Below are 15,965 nucleotides of genomic sequence, written 5' to 3' on the forward strand. Positions count from 1 at the left end.
TGGAACTTATACTCTAGTAGGGCTGTGATTCAGTAGGAGGAGAAATGAGTCAGAATTCTAGACACTACTGTGTGATTTTGGAAAAGTTGTTTAACCTCCATGGGCCTCAGTTTCCCATTCTGTAAAAACGAAGGGGAAGGCCTTTAAGGTTCCTTACAACCCTGGATTTATGATCTAAGCACAAAACTATCATGCACTAAATTGCTTAATAAATACGTTAGAGAGATGTAAGACGAAACGCTCTGTAGGATTGGATGGGGGAGGCTTTAGGTACTTGGTACTAGGAAGACTTCCTGGAGTTCTGAGTTGGGCTGGTAAGGATGGGAAATAATAAATATATGTATAACCCAGATTGAATTGCTTGTCAGTTCTGGGATGGGGGAGGGAAGAAGAGAGGGAGACAATATGGATCATATAATTTCAGAAAACTTATGTGGAAATTTGTTATTAAAATAAACAATCCAAATTAAAAAAGAGAGGGGAAATAATAATTCAACGGGAGTAAAAAGAGCAGGGAGAGAATTCCAGGCCCAGGGAATGGAATGAACAAAGGTGCAGGGACAGAAAAATGCTGGATGTGCTCAGAGGATCAGGGAGCAGTCTAGTCTGGCTTAAACATAGAATGAGAGGTAGGGAGTGATGTGAGACAAGGCAGGAAATAGAATGAATTCAGATTGCAGAGGGCCTTGAATGCCAGGTCAAGAAATCTGAGCTTTATTTAGTAGGGAACCAAGAACAAGCAAGGGCAGCTAGGTGGCAAAGTGGATAGAGCACTGACCCTGGAGTCAAGAAGACCTGAATTCAAATCCAATCTCAAACATTTACTAGCTAGGTGACTCCTAGGTTACTTAACTCTGTTGGCCTCAATTTCTCCATCTGTAAAAGGAGCTGGCAAACCTCTTTAGTGACTCTGCCAAGAAAACTCCAAATGGAGTCACAAAGAGTTAGAATGAAGAATCGACTAAACAGCAACAAGGAACAAGCTTGGTTTTAATCAGACTGAGGTTTGAGGCATCAGGGGAACATTCAGAGGGAGACAGACTGGTGAAGGCAGGAAGGTAGGCGAAGAAGCGGGCTGAGAGCTCAGAAGGCTCAGAGCAGGAACTCTAGATCTGGGTTCCATCAGCTTAGAGATCATATGGAAGCTGGAGAAGGGAAAAAGATTGCTGAGAAAGTATATAGAGAAAAGAAAAGGGTTCAGGGGAGCCTTTTGGAGCCCAGGGGAACATCTACATTGGATCATAAATTTGGAGCTTGAAGGATCTCAGAAGCCCTCTAGTACCCTTGTGCATCCCTCATTTTACAGATGAAGAAGGCGGCCTAAAGTGGGTGACATGCCCAACGTCATACAGGGAGGAAATAATAGATCTAGGATTTGAACACAGATCTTCTGACTCCAGAGAGCGTGCCATGCTGGCTTCAAAAATTCATGGACTGGGAAGAGGATGAGCAGACACAGGGCACCTGCTCCCTGGCTTGTCTGCCTCTGCCTGGGACCTTTCACGGCTCGATGACCTTTCTCCTTGGCCCATCTCTCCTGCAGCTGGCTCAATCCTTCATTCCTAGGCTGAGCTCATTCTACTGGCTTGAAGCCATGTGCCAGCAGCTGGCCCCAGCCCCCTAAGGGGAAGAACCTCATTTCTGCCAGCTGTTAGACCCGTATAGTCCCTGAAAGGAATGGGCAGTGAACCCTGGAAGAGGGTTGCAAGGTGCCCATCTCCTGGATCCCCGGTCAATAGTTCTAATTTCTCTACTACCTTAAAATTGATTGATGGGCAATGAAAAAATTATCCCCATTTCACAGAAAAGGCCATTGAGGTTTAAAAAAAAGAAGTAACTTTCTCAGATTCATACAGACCTGCTGTGCTTAATCCAAAGTTTCCTACTGATGAGCCTGGAGAAAGGACCTGCCTCGGTTTGCTCATCAGGTTGGGTTTTAGGATTTGGGCCTTAGGTGGCAACTCTTTCCCGTAGGCCACATGAGAAAACAGAACCTTATATGTGGAAGGGAACTTAGAGGCCATGCAACCCAACCACCCATTTTACAGAGGAAACTGAGCCTCAGCTGGCAAATAATTTTCTACAATGTCACCCATTGCCTCTCAAACTACAAGTAAGCAATTTTGTTCCCCAGCTATCTGATGGAGCATGTGCCATGGCCATGCTTGAAGATACTGTGGAGGGTTTTGGGCAGGCTGTGTGGCACAACTGCCTAGCCTTTGCTGCTCTTCTTAGAACTGATGCTGACAGAAGGGAAATTTTTTTAAATTTAAATTTTTATTAAACCATACCTTCTGTCCCAGGGACAACTCTAGGCCAGAAGGGCAAAGGCTAAGCAATGGGAGTTAAGTGACTTGCCCAGGGTCACACAGCTAGGAAGTATCTGGGACCACATTTGAACCCAAGACTTTTTTTCTAAATTTAATATACATTTTAAGTGTTTATTATTATATAATTAATATTACACATATTTGATTTTGAAAATTATAAGAAGATGCTGAAGTATATTCAGGAGGTGACATTTTCAGATCTGTGCCTTTGAATTTTGACATCTAAGGAGAGGATGGACTGAAGTGGAAAGGCACTTGAGTGAGGAAAACCAACAGACTATTGCAGAAAATCAGGTATGAGGTAATGAGGTGCTATATTAAAGCAAGACTTCTTTTTAAAAATTATCTTTTAAAAGTATTTTTCCATGGTTACATGATTCATATTATCTCCTTCCCTTCTTCCCTACCCTCTCCCCAAGTTGACAAAAAATTCTACTGGGTTTTAAATGTATTATCACTTAATACCAACTTCCATATTATTCATCTTTGTAATAGAGTAATCTTTTAAAACCAGAATGTCTCATCCTATACTCATGTATACAAGTGACAAATCACATGTTTTCTTCTGGATTTCTACTCCCGAAGTTCCTTCTCTCAATGTGGATAGTGTTCTTTTTCATAAATCCCACAGAATTGTCCTGGATCATTACATTGCTATTAGTAGTAAAGTCCATTACATTGGGTTGTTCCACAGTGTTTCACTTTCTGTATACAATGTTCTCTTGGTTCTATTCATTTCACTCTGCATCAGTTCATGGAGGTTCTTCCAGTTCATATAGAAATCCTCCAGTTCATCATTCCTTATAGCACAATAGTACTTTATCACCATCATATACCACATTTTGAACCTGAAACATGTCTTTAGGCCTAATTCTCAATCCACTGAACCACTTAGCTGCCCTCAGAAAGTAAAGATAAAAAAAAAAGAAGAAAAAGTACCCTAGACTCATCCGTGTTGGAGCTATCTTTATTTTCTTATAGGCAATGGGGGTTAAGTGACTTGCCCAGGGTCACACAGCTAGGGAGTGTCTGAGGCCAGATTTGAACCTAGGACCTCTCTAGGCCTGGCTCTCAATCCACTGAGCTACCCAGCTGCCCGTGTTGGAGCTATCTTGACTAGAGAACTGGTTGTTAAAATGTCACTGTGAGCATTCATTTTGCTGAAATCAGCAAACAATACAAATCAGGGCTTGATTTATTATGTTGACTGTCTAGATATAAGAAAGTGATGGAGAAAATGTTAGCAATGCAGATTAAACTTAAATGTGTCTATGTGTCTATGTATATGTATAAATTCTATACATAATTTTTTCCTGAGCCTATTGATAAATACTTACCAGCAGGTCTGAGTCCTGGCTTAGTTATTTGTTAGTTGAATAGTCTTGTCCTTCGCCCCCTGATCTCCAGTTTTTGCCACTGTAAAAAAGAGATGACAAGGTTCACACTTCCTCCCTCACTAAGTGTTGAGTAGAAAGTGTTTTGCAAACCTTGAAGCATTCTAAATCTGTGAGCTAGATGGATGAAAGCTAGATGGATGAGATGGAAGAAAGGGAGAGGTCCAGGTGGTCCGGTTTGTATCCTGTGCACCAATTACTTTATCCAATGCAGAGCTGGTGATAAGAGGTTTGGATCCATCCTGTTCCTTCCCAATCAATCTGTTTATCGATCCCATCCCATCCCGCTCCATTTCATTCTGTGAAATGTGTATTTACGGCTCCTGTCCCATTGCTTTTCATTCGATCCCATCAGTGTGTTTATTGAGCCTATCCTTTACTCTGATCCCTTTTCATTCATCCTCTCCCCATCCAAACTATTTATTGATCTTTTCCTTTCCAGTACCATTCATGCTGTGTATCTAGATCTCATCCTCTCCCATTAATTTTGTCCTGTGGAATCTGTATTTATTGATCCTGCCCTGTATATTCCCATCCCTCACAGTGGGTTTAGTCATTTCATTTTAACCCATCCCTTTGCAACTAGTCTGTGTGCCTGTTCTATTGGTAGGAGCAGTGAGGGAGTTGGAGAAAATAGTGAGTGTTGCGAGTAAGGCTTTGGAGGAGGGAGATGGGTATCAGCTGGGGTGTTCAGGGAAGGCCATCATTAATCGTGGGCAGAGTTGAGGTGGCTGAGTGTCCAGAGAAAGGGGAGTGATAAATCCACTGGCTGGTGTCAGGGGCAGATACTCTTAGGAATATTGTGCTTGGTTCTGGGCATCACATTGGGGCACATCCACAAAGGGGCATTGAGGATGATAACAGGACTGGGGACCTTGTTAGAGGAAGGCTGGCTGAAGGACCTTTGGGTGTTGAGCCTGGGGGTGGGGGAGGTAGAATGGCATGAGCCCTTTTCAGGGAGAAGAGGGAGAGGACATAATCCCTGGGTCCTCAGAGGGGAGAACAGGGAGATTTTTTTTAAACCCTTACCTTCTGTGTATTGGCTTCAAGGCAGAAGAGTGGTAAGGGCTAGGCAATGGGGGTCAAGTGACTTGCCCAGGGTCACACAGCTGGGAAGTGTCTGAGGTCAGATTTGAACAGATCAAGGAGATATTGATGAGTGGCAGAGGCAGATTTTAGTTCAACTTAAGAAAAATTAGAGCTGAACAAAAGGGAGATGGATGCCTTGTTTTGGCAGGTAGTGGGCTCTGTCACTAGAGATCTTTGAGCAGGCTATTTGAACATTTGTTGGTAAATATAATAGAGGGGAATCCACACCAGTCCAGGTCCTGAGGTTGGACCCTAAGACCTTCCTGGATTGGAGATTCTAGAAGTCCCTGAAGACTTCTTGGAAGAGGTGTGACTGAGCCTCAAAGACTGGGTAGGGTTTGGCTAGGCAGAATTCCAAGTTTGGCATCTTTCAGATTGGGTGGTGGGTGGTGGGGAACAGCATGAGCGAAAACATAGAGCTGGGAAAATATTATTTGGAGAGCAGACAAGGATAAAGTGGCTGGGAGCAGGGTGATGGTGGCAAATGTAGAAGGCCTAGAAAAAAGTTGGGTTTGGTTAATCAATAAGGAATCATTATATCTTTTTAAGCACAGGTTTTGAGGCAGCTGGGTAGCTCAGTGGATAGGGCACTGGACTTGGAGTCAGGAAGATCAGAGTTCAAATCTGACCTGACTCATTAGCTATATGACCCCTGGGCAAGACACATAACCTGTTTGCTTTAATCTATTGCACAAACAAGTGGCAAACAACTCCAGTTATCTTTGTCAAGAAAACCCACTGTGTGACCCTGGGCAAGTCACTTAACCCCCATTGCCTACCCTTACCACTCTTCTGCCTTGGAGCCAATACACAGTATTGAATCCAAGATGGAAGGTAAGGGTTTAAAAAAAAAAAACAACAAAAAAAACCAAACGGGATCACGAAGGGTCAGACTTGACTGAATGACTGCTCTGGTTCATTCTGTGAAATGTGAATTTACTGGTCCTATTCCACTGCTTCTCATTTGATCATTTCAATTAGACCTGCACATTACTACCTGGGTGACCTTAGGCAAATCACTTAACCTCACTGAGCTTCAATTTCCTTAGCTATAAAATCAAGGAGGTGGACTAAGTTTCTTTCCAGTTCTAAATCCTAGGGCCCTCATCCTAGGAGCATTATGAGAGTGGGTTGTTGAGAGGAAACAGAAGCCGAGAGAAACGCTGAAGAGGCTGTTGTGGTAATCCAGGGGAGGGTTGATGAGATCTTGATGAGAATGGTGGCTGTGACGATGGGAAGGAGTTGAAGAGGCATCTTTTTGGAGGAACTGACAAGATTTGGAGCCAGATTGGATGTTGGGGAAGGGACAGAGAAGTCAAATATGCCTGGGATTTTGAGCATGAGAATCTGGGACAATGGTGATACATGTCACCAATAGAACCAGGGGAGGGCAGCTAGTTAGCTCAGGGGATAGAGAGCCAGGCTTGGATGTAGGAAGTCCTGGGTTCAAATTTGGCCTCAGATATCTTCTAACTGGGTGACCCTGGGCAAGTCACTTAACCGTGATTGCCTAGCCCTTGACACTCTTTTGCCTTAGGTCAATTCCAAGACAGAAGGTAAGGGTTTAAAAAATAATAACAAAGGAGGTAGAAGGTGAAGCCATTTGGGGGAAGAGGCAAAGATGAGTGATTTGTTTGGGGACCTGTAGAATCTGGGATGCTGATGGCTATCTAGATGGAAATAAGTTTCTACCACTTTAGGGTTTTCAGAGATATTTTCCTCACAACCTCCTTATAAGGGAAGTATTATTCCTATTTTATAAAAGGACTAACTACTGTTCAGAAAGGCAGTGAGTTGTCCATTGTCACATATCTGCTAAAGGCTAGATCTGAACCTTGACCTCAGCTCCTGAAACTCTAAACTCAGTTCTCTTCCCTCTCTAGCCCATATTACACCCCATGTCCAATAGATGGAAGATGTGGGGCTCAAGAGAGAGGTAAGGGCTGGAGAGAGATTTGGGAGTCATCTACATAACAATTTAAGCCAGGAGTATGGATGACTTTGCCAGTGAAGCAAAGAAAAGAGGAGGGGAAAAAAGAGAAAGGGCATAGAATCTATACTTAGGGAGTGGGAGAAAAAGTCAGAGTGCCAGGCACAGCTTCAGAATGATTTCTGAGGTACAAGTTACAAATCCTAAGTTGCGAATCCCATTTAACCCATCTTTGAACTGGTTTATATTTGGATCATCTCAGCGTTGGCTACTTTACAGGTAACGAGATCCATGTTTATGTTTTGTATGGAGGCAGGAGAAAGATGAGATTTAAATTAAATTTGGAGATGAGACCTGGGTTTGAATCTTGGCTCTCATAATTAGTAGCTGTGTGAGGCTTTGGCAGGGTCATCTAGCTTCTCCAAATATTAATTTTCTCATCTATAAAATAGAGACAATTGCACCACCTCCATCCTGGGGCTATTGTGGGGAATGTACCCTGAAAATCTTAAATTGTCTAAATGTGACTTTTTATTCTAGGCTTATGTGGCCTTGGAAAAAAATCACCTGTCCCCCAATTTCTTCTGCTACAAAACGGAGATAGAAATCTCCCATCCTCCACCATGCCATGGCACCCAGGAAGATTGAGATGAGACAAGGCTGATTGGTACAGAGCAAAAAACCCTAGTGGGTCTTGAAGGCCAGGAGAATTTAGAGACAGAAGAGTCTCTAGGTTTAGGACTCTAGGAAGGGTCTAGATTTAGAGATGGAAGGGTCTCTAGGTTTAGGATTCTAGGAAGGGTATATATTTAGAGACAGAAAGGTCTCTAGGTTTAGGAGTAGGAAGGGTCTAGATTTAGAGGTGGAAGAGTCTCTAGGTTTAGGACTCAAAGAAGGGTCTAGATTTAGAGATGGAAGGGTCTAGATTTAGAGATGGAAGACTCCCTAGGTTTAGGACTAGGAAGGGTCTAGATTTAGAGATGGAAGGATCTCTAGGTTTAAGACTCCAGGAAGGGTCTCTAGGAAAGGTCTAGATATAGAGATGGAAGGGTCTCTAGGTTTAGGACTCCAAAAAGGGTTTAGAGGTGGAAGGGTCTTTAGGTATAGGACTCCAGGAAGGGTCTAGATTTAGAGATGGAAGGGTCTCTAGGAAGGATCTAGATTTTGAGATGGAAGGGTCTCTAGGCTTAGGACTATAGGAAGGGTCTAGATTTAGAGATGGAAGGATCTAGATTTAGAGATGGAAGGGTCTCTAGGCTTAGGACTCCAGGAAGGGTCTAGATTTAGAATGGAAGAGTCTAGATTTAGAGAAGGAAGGGTCTCTACAAAGGATCTAGATTTAGATATGGAAGGGTCTCTATGTTTAGGACTCTAGGAAGGGTCTAGATTTAGAGATGGGTCTCTAGGTTTAGGACTCTAGGAAGGGTCTTTAGGAAAGGTCTAGATTTAGAGATGGAAGGGTCTCTAGATTTAGGACTCTAGGAAGGGTCTCTAGGAAAGGTCTAGATTTAGATATGGAAGGGTCTCTAGGTTTAGGATCGAGGAAGGGTCTCTAGGAAAAGTCTAGATTTAGAGATGGAAGGGTCTCTAGGTTTAGGATTCTAGGAAGGGTATATATTTAGAGACAGAAGGGTCTCTAGGTTTAGGACTAGGAAGGGTCTAGATTTAGAGGTGGAAGAGTCTCTAGGTTTAGGACTCAAAGAAGGGTCTAGATTTAGAGATGGAAGGGTCTAGATTTAAAGATGGAAGGATCTCTAGGTTTAAGACTCCAGGAAGGGTCTCTAGGAAAGGTCTAGATATAGAGATGGAAAGGTCTCTAGGTTTAGGACTCCAGGAAGGGTTTAGAGATGGAAGGGTCTTTAGGTATAGGACTCCAGGAAGGGTCTAGATTTAGAGATGGAAGGGTCTCTAGGAAGGAACTAGATTTTGAGATGGAAGGGTCTCTAGGCTTAGGACTATAGGAAGGGTCTAGATTTAGAGATGGAAGGGTCTAGATTTAGAAATGGAAGGGTCTCTAGGCTTAGGACTCCAGGAAGGGTCTAGATTTAGAATGGAAGGGTCTAGATTTAGAGAAGGAAGGGTCTCTAGGAAGGATCTAGATTTAGATAAGGAAGGGTCTCTATGTTTAGGACTCTAGGAAGGGTCTAGATTTAGAGATGGGTCTCTAGGTTTAGGACTCTAGGAAGGGTCTCTAGGAAAGGTCTAGATTTAGAGATGGAAGGGTCTCTAGGTTTAGGACACTAGGAAGGGTCTCTAGGAAAAGTCTAGATTTAGAGATGGAAGGGTCTCTAGGTTTAGGACTCCAGGAAGGGTCTAGATTTAGAGATGAAAGGGTCTCTAGGTTTAGGACACTAGAAAGGGTCTCTAGGAAAGGTCTAGATTTAGAGATGGAAGGGTCTCTAGGAAGGATCTATATTTAGGATGGAAGGGTCTTTAGGCTTAAGACTCTAGGAAGGGTCTAGATTTAGAGATGAAAGAGTCTCTAGGAAGGATCTAGATTTAGATATGGAAGGGTCTCTAGGTTTAGGACTCTAGGAAGGGTCTCTAGGAAAGGTCTAGATTTAGAGATGGAAGGGTCTCTAGGTTTAGGACTCCAGGAAGGGTCTAGATTTAGAGATGAAAGGGTCTCTAGGTTTAGGACACTAGAAAGGGTCTCTAGGAAAGGTCTAGATTTAGAGATGGAAGGGTCTCTAGGAAGGATCTATATTTAGGATGGAAGGGTCTTTAGGCTTAAGACTCTAGGAAGGGTCTAGATTTAGAGATGAAAGAGTCTCTAGGAAGGATCTAGATTTAGATATGGAAGGGTCTCTAGGTTTAGGACTCTAGGAAGGGTCTCTAGGAAAGGTCTAGATTTAGAGATGGAAGGGTCTCTAGGTTTAGGACTCCAGGAAGGGTCTAGATTTAGAGATGAAAGGGTCTCTAGGTTTAGGACACTAGAAAGGGTCTCTAGGAAAGGTCTAGATTTAGAGATGGAAGGGTCTCTAGGAAGGATCTATATTTAGGATGGAAGGGTCTTTAGGCTTAAGACTCTAGGAAGGGTCTAGATTTAGAGATGAAAGAGTCTCTAGGAAGGATCTAGATTTAGATATGGAAGGGTCTCTAGGTTTAGGACTCTAGGAAGGGTCTCTAGGAAAGGTCTAGATTTAGAGATGGAAGGGTCTCTAGGTTTAGGACTCCAGGAAGGGTCTAGATTTAGAGATGAAAGGGTCTCTAGGTTTAGGACACTAGAAAGGGTCTCTAGGAAAGGTCTAGATTTAGAGATGGAAGGGTCTCTAGGAAGGATCTATATTTAGGATGGAAGGGTCTTTAGGCTTAAGACTCTAGGAAGGGTCTAGATTTAGAGATGAAAGAGTCTCTAGGAAGGATCTAGATTTAGATATGGAAGGGTCTCTAGGTTTAGGACTCTAGGAAGGGTCTCTAGGAAAGGTCTAGATTTAGAGATGGAAGGGTCTCTAGGTTTAGGACTCCAGGAAGGGTCTAGATTTAGAGATGAAAGGGTCTCTAGGTTTAGGACACTAGAAAGGGTCTCTAGGAAAGGTCTAGATTTAGAGATGGAAGGGTCTCTAGGAAGGATCTATATTTAGGATGGAAGGGTCTTTAGGCTTAAGACTCTAGGAAGGGTCTAGATTTAGAGATGAAAGAGTCTCTAGGAAGGATCTAGATTTAGATATGGAAGGGTCTCTAGGTTTAGGACTCTAGGAAGGGTCTCTAGGAAAGGTCTAGATTTAGAGATGGAAGGGTCTCTAGGTTTAGGACTCCAGGAAGGGTCTAGATTTAGAGATGAAAGGGTCTCTAGGTTTAGGACACTAGAAAGGGTCTCTAGGAAAGGTCTAGATTTAGAGATGGAAGGGTCTCTAGGAAGGATCTATATTTAGGATGGAAGGGTCTTTAGGCTTAAGACTCTAGGAAGGGTCTAGATTTAGAGATGAAAGAGTCTCTAGGAAGGATCTAGATTTAGATATGGAAGGGTCTCTAGGTTTAGGACTCTAGGAAGGGTCTCTAGGAAAGGTCTAGATTTAGAGATGGAAGGGTCTCTAGGTTTAGGACTCCAGGAAGGGTCTAGATTTAGAGATGAAAGGGTCTCTAGGTTTAGGACACTAGAAAGGGTCTCTAGGAAAGGTCTAGATTTAGAGATGGAAGGGTCTCTAGGAAGGATCTATATTTAGGATGGAAGGGTCTTTAGGCTTAAGACTCTAGGAAGGGTCTAGATTTAGAGATGAAAGAGTCTCTAGGAAGGATCTAGATTTAGATATGGAAGGGTCTCTAGGTTTAGGACTCTAGGAAGGGTCTCTAGGAAAGGTCTAGATTTAGAGATGGAAGGGTCTCTAGGTTTAGGACTCCAGGAAGGGTCTAGATTTAGAGATGAAAGGGTCTCTAGGTTTAGGACACTAGAAAGGGTCTCTAGGAAAGGTCTAGATTTAGAGATGGAAGGGTCTCTAGGAAGGATCTATATTTAGGATGGAAGGGTCTTTAGGCTTAAGACTCTAGGAAGGGTCTAGATTTAGAGATGAAAGAGTCTCTAGGAAGGATCTAGATTTAGATATGGAAGGGTCTCTAGGTTTAGGACTCTAGGAAGGGTCTCTAGGAAAGGTCTAGATTTAGAGATGGAAGGGTCTCTAGGTTTAGGACTCCAGGAAGGGTCTAGATTTAGAGATGAAAGGGTCTCTAGGTTTAGGACACTAGAAAGGGTCTCTAGGAAAGGTCTAGATTTAGAGATGGAAGGGTCTCTAGGAAGGATCTATATTTAGGATGGAAGGGTCTTTAGGCTTAAGACTCTAGGAAGGGTCTAGATTTAGAGATGAAAGAGTCTCTAGGAAGGATCTAGATTTAGATATGGAAGGGTCTCTAGGTTTAGGACTCTAGGAAGGGTCTCTAGGAAAGGTCTAGATTTAGAGATGGAAGGGTCTCTAGGTTTAGGACTCCAGGAAGGGTCTAGATTTAGAGATGAAAGGGTCTCTAGGTTTAGGACACTAGAAAGGGTCTCTAGGAAAGGTCTAGATTTAGAGATGGAAGGGTCTCTAGGAAGGATCTATATTTAGGATGGAAGGGTCTTTAGGCTTAAGACTCTAGGAAGGGTCTAGATTTAGAGATGAAAGAGTCTCTAGGAAGGATCTAGATTTAGATATGGAAGGGTCTCTAGGTTTAGGACTCTAGGAAGGGTCTCTAGGAAAGGTCTAGATTTAGAGATGGAAGGGTCTCTAGGTTTAGGACTCCAGGAAGGGTCTAGATTTAGAGATGAAAGGGTCTCTAGGTTTAGGACACTAGAAAGGGTCTCTAGGAAAGGTCTAGATTTAGAGATGGAAGGGTCTCTAGGAAGGATCTATATTTAGGATGGAAGGGTCTTTAGGCTTAAGACTCTAGGAAGGGTCTAGATTTAGAGATGAAAGAGTCTCTAGGAAGGATCTAGATTTAGATATGGAAGGGTCTCTAGGTTTAGGACTCTAGGAAGGGTCTCTAGGAAAGGTCTAGATTTAGAGATGGAAGGGTCTCTAGGTTTAGGACTCCAGGAAGGGTCTAGATTTAGAGATGAAAGGGTCTCTAGGTTTAGGACACTAGAAAGGGTCTCTAGGAAAGGTCTAGATTTAGAGATGGAAGGGTCTCTAGGAAGGATCTATATTTAGGATGGAAGGGTCTTTAGGCTTAAGACTCTAGGAAGGGTCTAGATTTAGAGATGAAAGAGTCTCTAGGAAGGATCTAGATTTAGATATGGAAGGGTCTCTAGGTTTAGGACTCTAGGAAGGGTCTCTAGGAAAGGTCTAGATTTAGAGATGGAAGGGTCTCTAGGTTTAGGACTCCAGGAAGGGTCTAGATTTAGAGATGAAAGGGTCTCTAGGTTTAGGACACTAGAAAGGGTCTCTAGGAAAGGTCTAGATTTAGAGATGGAAGGGTCTCTAGGAAGGATCTATATTTAGGATGGAAGGGTCTTTAGGCTTAAGACTCTAGGAAGGGTCTAGATTTAGAGATGAAAGAGTCTCTAGGAAGGATCTAGATTTAGATATGGAAGGGTCTCTAGGTTTAGGACTCTAGGAAGGGTCTCTAGGAAAGGTCTAGATTTAGAGATGGAAGGGTCTCTAGGTTTAGGACTCCAGGAAGGGTCTAGATTTAGAGATGAAAGGGTCTCTAGGTTTAGGACACTAGAAAGGGTCTCTAGGAAAGGTCTAGATTTAGAGATGGAAGGGTCTCTAGGAAGGATCTATATTTAGGATGGAAGGGTCTTTAGGCTTAAGACTCTAGGAAGGGTCTAGATTTAGAGATGAAAGAGTCTCTAGGAAGGATCTAGATTTAGATATGGAAGGGTCTCTAGGTTTAGGACTCTAGGAAGGGTCTCTAGGAAAGGTCTAGATTTAGAGATGGAAGGGTCTCTAGGTTTAGGACTCCAGGAAGGGTCTAGATTTAGAGATGAAAGGGTCTCTAGGTTTAGGACACTAGAAAGGGTCTCTAGGAAAGGTCTAGATTTAGAGATGGAAGGGTCTCTAGGAAGGATCTATATTTAGGATGGAAGGGTCTTTAGGCTTAAGACTCTAGGAAGGGTCTAGATTTAGAGATGAAAGAGTCTCTAGGAAGGATCTAGATTTAGATATGGAAGGGTCTCTAGGTTTAGGACTCTAGGAAGGGTCTCTAGGAAAGGTCTAGATTTAGAGATGGAAGGGTCTCTAGGTTTAGGACTCCAGGAAGGGTCTAGATTTAGAGATGAAAGGGTCTCTAGGTTTAGGACACTAGAAAGGGTCTCTAGGAAAGGTCTAGATTTAGAGATGGAAGGGTCTCTAGGAAGGATCTATATTTAGGATGGAAGGGTCTTTAGGCTTAAGACTCTAGGAAGGGTCTAGATTTAGAGATGAAAGAGTCTCTAGGAAGGATCTAGATTTAGATATGGAAGGGTCTCTAGGTTTAGGACTCTAGGAAGGGTCTCTAGGAAAGGTCTAGATTTAGAGATGGAAGGGTCTCTAGGTTTAGGACTCCAGGAAGGGTCTAGATTTAGAGATGAAAGGGTCTCTAGGTTTAGGACACTAGAAAGGGTCTCTAGGAAAGGTCTAGATTTAGAGATGGAAGGGTCTCTAGGAAGGATCTATATTTAGGATGGAAGGGTCTTTAGGCTTAAGACTCTAGGAAGGGTCTAGATTTAGAGATGAAAGAGTCTCTAGGAAGGATCTAGATTTAGATATGGAAGGGTCTCTAGGTTTAGGACTCTAGGAAGGGTCTCTAGGAAAGGTCTAGATTTAGAGATGGAAGGGTCTCTAGGTTTAGAACTCCAGGAAGGGTCTAGATTTAGAGATGAAAGGGTCTCTAGGTTTAGGACTAGGAAGGGTCTAGATTTAGATATGGAAGGGTCTCTAGGTTTAGGACTCCAGGAAGGGTCTAGATTTAGAATGGAAGGGTCTAGATTTAGAGATGGAAGGGTCTCTAGGAAGGATCTAGATTTAGATATGGAAGGGTCTCTATGTTTAGGACTCTAGGAAGGGTCTAGATTTAGAAATGGCAGGGTCTCTAGATTTAAGACTCTAGGAAGGGTCTAGATTTAGATATGGAAGGGTCTCTAGGTTTAGGACTCCAGGAAGGGTCTAGATTTAGAGATGGAAGGTTCTCTAGGTTTAGGGCTTGAGGAAGGGTCTAGATTTAGAGATGGAGGGGTCTCTAGATTTAGGACTCTAGGAAGGGTCTAGATTTAGAGATGGAAGTGTCTCTAGGTTTAGGACTCTAGGAAGTGTCTCTAGGAAAAGTCTAGATTTAGAGATGGAATGGCCTCGAGGTTTAGGACTCTAGGAAGGATCTAGATTTAGAGATGGAAAGGTCTCTAGGAAGGATCTAGATTTAGAGATGGAAGGGTCTCTAGGTTTAGGACTCTAGGAAGGGTCTAGATTTAGAAATAAAAGGGTCTTTAGGAAGGATCTAGATTTAGAGATGGAAGGGTCTCTAGGTTTAGGACTCTAGGAAGGGTCTAGATTTAGAGATAAAAGCATGTCTAGGAAGTGTCTAGATTTAGAGATGGAAAGGTCTCTAGTTTTAGGACTCCAGGAAGGGTCTCGATTTAGAGATGGAAGGGTCTCTAGGAAAGATCTAGATTTAGAAATGGCAGGGTCTCTAGATTTAGGACTCTAGGAAGGGTCTAGATTTAGATATGGAAGGGTCTCTAGGTTTAGGACTCTAGGAAGGGTCTAGATTTAAATATGGAAGGGTCTCTAGGTTTAGGACTCCAGGAAGGATCTAGATTTAAAGATGGAAGGGTCTTTAAGAATGGTCTAGATTTATCAATGAAAGGGTCTCTAGGAAGGGTCTAGATTTAGAGATGGAAAAATCTCCAGGTTTAGAGACGGAAGGGACCCTCCTAGCCTATTAAAGATGAGGAAAGAGAGACTGCTCTTGGTCAGAATGTATTTTCGATGACACTTGTGGGGCCATTGTTGGGGGGGGGGAAGAAACTTTTAAATTTTGATTTGGTGGAAGTTATGAATATGGGCAGAAAAATTCTATAAAGCATTCTCAATTAGTTGTGTGACAATTTGCCTGGAATCTGGGGTCCTCCAAATAGGCCCTTGAAGACTGAGGCTGCCACAAGGGGGCCTTGACCTGCAGGCCAGGCCCAGCCTTCCTTGCCTACAGAACGGGTGGGCAGCAGCTGTCATTGGGACTTTCATAGGGCAGAAGTGGAGTAGAGAGTAGATCCAGGGGATCAGGGCCCTGGGAAACCCGATCCATCCTTTGAGAATTGGGACGTGCTGCCTGGCCCAGCCGGGGCTGAAACCCCAGCCGAGGACTCAGGGACAGGAACAGCTGTGGCTCAGGCCTCCCACACGGCCCCTTGCCTCCTCCCACACTCTGGGCCGATCGGTGCCCGAGAGGCTGGCCAGGTGGTGGGCGGGGCGGGCGGGCCATCCCCGGGAGTCTGGACTCCAAGCTGGCTTTCCCAGCGTGGGAGAAGCCGAGCCAGTGGGCTCAGTTTCAGACCTGGCTAGGCTTCCTGGTCACGCTGGGTTAATGGGGCGGCCGAGTTAATACCGAACAGATGGGGGAGGATTGTGGGCATGGGTGGAGGGGAGGGAGCCCTGCTCCAACTGTCCCTGACCAGATCCCACGGGAACAGGATCTCGGCCCTGCCCCGGCTCCCAGGCCCTGGGAGCACAGTCCAGCGTCAGACACGCACATATCCCAACATAGGAGGAGACAGATGCAATCCCAGGGCAGAGGGCTGGAAGAAAACTTGGAACACAGAACGTAGAATGCCAG

The sequence above is a fragment of the Gracilinanus agilis genome, chromosome 2 (genome assembly GCF_016433145.1).
Source record: "Gracilinanus agilis isolate LMUSP501 chromosome 2, AgileGrace, whole genome shotgun sequence".
NCBI lineage: Eukaryota > Metazoa > Chordata > Mammalia > Didelphimorphia > Didelphidae > Gracilinanus > Gracilinanus agilis.